We start from the raw sequence: 7,009 nt of genomic DNA, 5'->3' as shown, positions 1-7,009 counted from the left end.
AAGACAGAGAAAACAGATACAAAGAAGACAGACACCCGGGCTTGATGCAAGCTGCCAGACAGACTGCTCAGTGGCTGACATTTTCCCTTCTCAGACTAACTCTAGGTGGGATGTCTGGAGAGGCGAGAGAGAAAAGAAACACTGGGAGACCAGAGTAGATGCAAAATCGGCAGAAAGCCTCTTCATACCCTGCAAGCAATAATGCCCGCAGACTTAAGTCTGCATCCGTGTTTTATTTCCTCTCTTTCAGGGAGGGATCTTTACAGAAGAAGAATGGTATTATTCAGACAAGACAATCTTTAAGATAAATTAAGCCAGTAAACCTTACTTAAACCAATATTCCTTTCTTCCTTACTGGGTTTAACCTTCACATGGATCAAAATATTCCTTTCTTCCTTACTGGGTTTAACCTTCACTTGGATCAAACTGATTGAACCCAGGGTGGTCCGAGGGAGTTGCCCCCTTTGTCCTTAATGCCGTATTCCCAGAATTTACCACTCCACCCCAAGTGAATATACCCCTGACAGTTCTTCTCCAGAGCCTCCCTGCTTAATCCCAGTAAACCTGTCCTTGTTCGTCCTCTGAGGAAGTTTTACTGCCTTGGTTCTAGGGGGAAAATCTTGACCTTAGAAACTTAGGGGAATATTGCATTTTTCTGTGGACATCCAGGGCTCATGTTTGGAATTAAATAAATATGACTGAACAATTTGATGAAAAACAATTTGCTATTAACTGCCAAGTGGCTAGAGCTGTTACACTCGGGCCTATAGGGCCTCGAACCTCTGCATGGTCTGCAACACCACAGCACACAACATCAACAACAATCTAATTTATTTCTGCTCTAATCATTATTATTTCTTTTCTTCTTGTGGATGTATGCTTACTTTGCTGGTCTTTTCTAGTTGTTGGATATATTGTGTCAAAGTATTGATTTTGGCTCTTTCTTCCCTTTGGATGTGTGCATTTTTTGCTATAAATTGTCCTCGCAGCACTGCTTTTGCTGTGTCTCAAAGGTTTTGGTACATTGTGTTTTCTTTCTCATTTGTTTCTAGTAATTTTTAATTTCATGTTTTGTTTGTTCTACTTTTTTTTTTAAAGCACGGTGTTATCAGTTTCCATATATTTGCTTTTATTTATTTGATCTTCCTATTGTTGATTTCTAATTTAATAGCATTGTGATCTGTGAAGATGCATTGTAGTATTTTGATGTTTTAAAATTTATGGAGATTTGCTTTGTGGCCTAACACATGGTCTGTTCTGGAGAACGTTTTATGTGCACTTGAAAATGAATGTGTATTGTGCTGTTGTTGGGTTGAATGCTCTATGAAGTCAAGTCAAATCTATGAAGTCAAGTTATTTGATTGTGTTGTTTAGTTCCTCTGTGTCTTTGTTGAGTTTCTTTCTAATTTTTCTGTCCTTTTTCAAAAGTAGTGTATTAAAATCCCACACTATTATTGTAGAGTGATTCTATTGGGGTTTGCTTTATGTATTTGGGGGCTCTTTCATTGGGGGCATAGGGATTTCTTATGGGTAAATCCGCTTTTTCAAATGACCCTGTAATCATAGATAAATTCCTCCTTTGTCTCTTATGCTGATTTTTGCCTTAACGTTTATTTTATTAGAGATTAATATTGCTACTCCTCAATTTTTATTTCATTTAGCTTGGTATATATATTTCTATCCTTTAATTTTTTTCACCCTTTAATTTTTAATCAATTTTTTTCCTTTGTGTTTAAGGTCTGTCTCTTGTAGACAACATATTGAAGGATTATGCTTTCTTATCCAGTCTGCTACTGTTTCTTGACTGGTGCATTTATTCCATTGGCATTCAGTGGAATTACCAATGTTGTTGTTGTTATGTGCTGTGGAATCAGTTCCGACTCATAGTGACCCTGTACAGTGATTCTGAGGCTATAATTCTTTACAGGAGCAGAAAGCCTCATCTTTCTCCCACAGAACAGCTGGTAGTTTCAATCTGATGACCGTGAGATTAGCAGCCCCATTAGTAACCACTATGCTACCAGAGCTCCTTGTAATTACCAGCACATATGGATTAACTGATGTCATTATGCTGTTTGTTTTTTGTGGTGCTCCTGGTTTCTTTGTCTACATGCTTTATTGTGCTGAGTTCATTTTTGTGTGTGTAATTTCTTCATAGATTTAATGTTTCCATAATCTCCTTGGGCTTTCCCTTTTCTTGATTTTATGTGGAGATGCATTAAGTTTCTTTGAAGTTACCATATATTTCATTAATTTCATCCTCATTTATAACAGCCTGTTTTATATTGAAATGTACCTGATCTCCTCACCACCTGGATCTCTGTTACAATACTTTCCCCTTCTTTTGTTTTGTAGTTGTATTGATTATAGACTGACCTCCTAGATCCCCTAATTCCATTGTTGTAGTTTTGTTCTGCTCTGGACTCATCCATCTTTGGACTGAGTTCTGGGTGGTGTTTCCACGTATGTCAACCTCTGGTTGTTGTCTGCTTTTGTTTTTGCCCAGTCCATAGAACACTCTTTAGTGAGTTTTGAAGGGCTCACTTTACTTTTACAAAATTATTTTAATTTCTGTTTATCCTGAAATATCTGATAGTGCCATCATATTTGATTGACAGCTTTGCTGGGTATATGATCTTTTGTTGGAAGGTTTTTTTGTTTGTTTGTTTGTGTGTTTTTTAGAGTATATATATATATATATATATATATATATCCTTGTTATCTTCCTGCCTGCATGGTTTCTGCTGAGAAATAAGAGCTTAGTATTACTGGCTTTTCATTGTCTGTAACACTTGTTTTTTCCCTAGCTGCTTTCAGGATTCATTCCTTGTCTTTGATTTTAGAGAGTTTGATTATGATATGTCCTTGTGATTTTCTTTTGGATTCTATTTTGTTGGAAATTCATTAAGCTTCTTGAATGCTTATCAGCTCATTCTTCAAGATGTTAGGGAAATTTTCGTCCAGCAGCTGTTTGACTATCTCTTCTATGGTTACCTTTGTCTCTTCTTGCTCTGGAATTCCAGTCAGCCTCAGGTTACTCCTTTTCATGTTGTCTCACACAATTCTTAGGTTTTTTGTTTGTTTGTTTGTTTTTTCAAGTTTTTTTTCTGCTTATTCTTCTATATTACAAGTATTGAGAGATTTATTTTCAAGGTCACTTCTATACCTTCAGTTTTACTCTTTTGCCCTTTCAGAGTATTGTACACTTCTATTGTTTTAGTATTGATCATCTGGACCTTTTTAGAGGTTTTATATTGTCTCAAATGTTGTATCTATTTTGTTTGTTTCTGTAGTGCTTTTTTAATGTGTTCCTTATTTTCTTCAACTTTTTTGTGGAACATTTGGATGTACCTCAATATGATTCACTTGAATTCTTTTTCGGGTAATTCTAAAGCCTCTTCTTTCTCCAATGCAATTTCTAGCTCTTACTCTTGGTCATTTGTTTCAGTTACTCTATCTTGTTTCTGCATATGAGCAGCAATTTTCTGCAGCTTTTTTAGGCATTGTAGTGTTATATTTCTTTTAATTATATAAATGTATGTTGGTGTGTTGTTAAGCATTCTCCAGTAGCCTCCTGATAGGTGTTATCAGGAGATGGACTTCTCTCTTCACTGCTCTTACAGCTCAATTCAGAGTGTTTTTAGCCATTGTTCATTGTAGGTGCTGCTCTAGTGTATAGAAGCTGGTGTTGGCTCTTACACAATAGATGGTGTGATTGTAGTTTGGCTGTATGACCACAATTATTGTCTGTTTTTAGTTGAGGCAAGAAGAGAAAGATCTCTCATAAGATAAAAGGAGGATAAAAAAACAAGGCTAAAAACAAAAGTCAAAAATCATAAAAAGCCAGGGGGCGGGAAATATAAAGACATCAAAACTGGGGAAAGGGGGGGGGAACCTCATAGGAATATATGAGCAAATATTTAGTGCCAACTAAGGGACTATTCCTGGTGTGGCGCTGTGGGCTAATGCATCAGACTGCAGAGTCATTTGAACTGCAAGATTGGTGGTTCAAGCTCACCAGCTGCTCCTTCGAAACCCTATCAGGGTTGCTATGGGTCAGAATCGACTCGACGGCACTTAACAACAACAACAACGGACTACTGGAGTCCTGCTGTGGCACTGTGGGTTAATGTACCAGACTGCAAAGCGGTTTGAACTGCCAATTCGGCCGTTCAAGTTCACCAGTCACTCCTCAGAAACCCTATACAGGGTTGCCATGGGTCAGAATTGACTCAACGGCATTTAACAACAACAACAATGGACTATTGGAGTCCTGGTGTGACACTGTGGGATAATGTGCCAGGCTGCAAAGCCATTTGAACTGCAAGGTTGGCAGTTCAAGCTCACTGGCTGCTCCTCAGAAACCCTATAGAGGGTAGCTCTGGGTCAGAATTGACTTGACAGTACTTAACAACAACAACAACAATGGACTCTTGTCTTCAAAGCCACCTGAGAAACTTCTTGTCTTCAAAGCCACCTGAGAAACTTCATGATGTTCCCACTGTGCCACCGCAATCTAACAAATGCTTTCCCCCGCCCCCTTCCCTCATGTCAGTTCAGTTTTTCTCCTAGTCAGAACTAGCCAAGGTTGGCCTTCGTAAGATACTCCTGGCACAGGCTCTTCTTGTTGTCTCCTTCCCATTCAATTCTCTGCCCAGTCATCTGGCATAGATCTTTCCACGTGTGGAGCAGATCCTTCCATATGTGGAGTAGATCCTTCCACATGGTGCAGAACCTTCCCCATTCAGCACAGAACCTTCCCTGGGGTGTCAACTCATACAGGTCTCCCCTATGGTCACCAGAGTTGATATGAGTAGACAGAGCAAAGGAAAAAAGAAAAAAAAAAAAGTCACATCTTTTTTTTAATACATTTTTATTGTGACTTGAATGATAGTTTACATGGGAGAGCATCAGCTTTACATTCATCCTATCGTATTTTGTTTTTCGTTTCATTGCAATGATTTCAATCCCCTCCATGCATCATCATTTAACAACAATTGCTACCAATCTCTCTGGTTGTTTTTTTTTTGTTGTTGTTGTTGTTGTTGTTTGTATGTACACCAAAGCACTCAGGAATATATTATCAAACAACCAAAAGATATACCCCATGCCAGCCCCCTGGCCACCAGCACACAGCCCATCTCCCTCCTTGAGTCTAGAGTCCCCAGCTGCTCCATCTCTCCACGTCATCATCTCTGCCTCCATTTCTGGCATCGCTGTTTCTCTGTCTTTCTTGCATTTGTTCCAAATCTTACTCACAGTAAGCACTCAATCTACTGAATTTCTTTGTGTCTAATGCATCAAAACTCTGCTCTTTTCCCTTGATGGTCCCAGAGGCCTCCACTCTTGGACTGTAAGATCAACCACTCCCCTCCTTTTGTTATAAAACATCTACCTTTACATTTGCAACATTCACAATCAGTCCCGATAGCAATTATTCACTATTGAACCACAGAGTCTTATCCCCATCTCCTTTCATCAGTCCCATCTAGACAGGTTGGAAACCACTCAGTGGAGATTCTACCTTCCCCCACACCCTCTGAAACTAAACTCCTTCTTGAAAACTTATAAGCCAGTCATTTCGTGCCTTTGTTGCTCTCCCACCCCCATTTTGGGTAGCCAATGTCTACGTTGCCCATCCCTGTCAACCTATGTACAGAGGGGGTGGGAATGATCCTTGTTGAAAAGATTTGTTCCCTCTTTTAAGCTACTACATCCATAAGTATTTGTCAAGTTCATCAAATTGTAGCACATTACACTCTTTTTCCTCTTCTTTCTTCCTCTAGTTGAGTTCTAATCATCCAGCCAATGAAGCTAGGTCAAATGGGTACTGTCTGCAAGTATGGGCATTCTTGTGCATCTCCCCTCACTTCATATCAGCTGGATGCTTCACTCTCTGCTCTAGTCCTCTGTGACTATGTCCCTGTTCATGGGCTCAGGAGTCCCTAGGTCTCACTATACTGTTGGCCACCCAGGTTGCAATCCAGGTTAACAGGAGTCTATTGAACACAGTCAGACTTAGCTCACAGTTTCATTGTTGTTTTGTCCCCACTTCCCTTTATTGATAGACCAAAGTGGTCACCAGAAAGTTTACATGCCTGCTTATGTGTTCCCTTTGAGTTTCAGTTTTGGAAGGGGCTTTGCCCTGAGAGCACTTGATTGCTTGACTTGATTGCTCCCTGGTGAACAACTTACTTGTTCTTGTAGTAGTTAATCAGACTGCTGTTATTGTTTGTTTTTTTGTTTGTTTGTTTGTTTGTTTGTTTTTCTTGCTGATCTTTCTTTAAGATGTATCTTCTATTCCTCTAGCTGCCCCAGGCTAGTCAAAAACTCACATAGTTGTCTCTGCAGATTACTGGCATATTTATGCAATGGGAGTGTTCTCATGTCTCTCTATCTATCTAGATTCCAATGACATTCTTCAAAGTGATGGAAAAACAATTACAAACTTTATATGGAAAGGAAAGAGACACAAGATAAGCAAAGCACTGCTTAAGAACAAGGACAAAGTTATAAGCTTCTCACTCCCTTATTTCAAAATTTACGACATGGTCAAAACAGCCTGGAACTGGTACAATGAAAGATACATAGATCAATAGAACAGAATTGCGAATCCAGCAATTAATCCATCCACATACAGTCAACTGATTTTTTTTTTTTTTTTAAGGTTTTTATTGTGGTTTGAGTGAAAGTTTTCAGGGCACATCATCGGTTTCACATTCAAACATTCATATACCTTGTTTCATTACATTGATTATAATCCCCTCCACATACCATCAGTTAACAGAGTTTCTCTATATCCTCTTTAGGTTTTTTTTTTGGTGGGGGTGGAACTTTGCCTTTTTGGAATTTACAGTCTCGGCTTTTAGGGAAGGTTTTTACATTTATCTGTGGGTATCCAGGGCTCATGTATGGAATTACTAATCAGCATAACTGAATAATCAGATAAGGGACATTTTGCTATGTCTGCTAGGTGGCTAAAGTCTGATCCTCAGAGCCTATGGTTTGG

The 7,009-nt window shown here is 39.0% G+C and overlaps 1 pseudogene; it reads right to left on the bottom strand.

Moving 5' to 3' along the window:
- Window positions 1–6,550, bottom strand: part of LOC102824402 — a 9,558-nt pseudogene extending 3,008 nt beyond the window's left edge.
- Window positions 6,551–7,009: the final 459 nt, after the last annotated feature.

This window comes from Chrysochloris asiatica, unplaced genomic scaffold (assembly GCF_000296735.1).
Source record: "Chrysochloris asiatica unplaced genomic scaffold, ChrAsi1.0 scaffold00201, whole genome shotgun sequence".
NCBI lineage: Eukaryota > Metazoa > Chordata > Mammalia > Afrosoricida > Chrysochloridae > Chrysochloris > Chrysochloris asiatica.
Note: the sequence above shows the minus strand (reverse complement) of the source record. Positions and strands in the feature narration are given on the sequence as shown.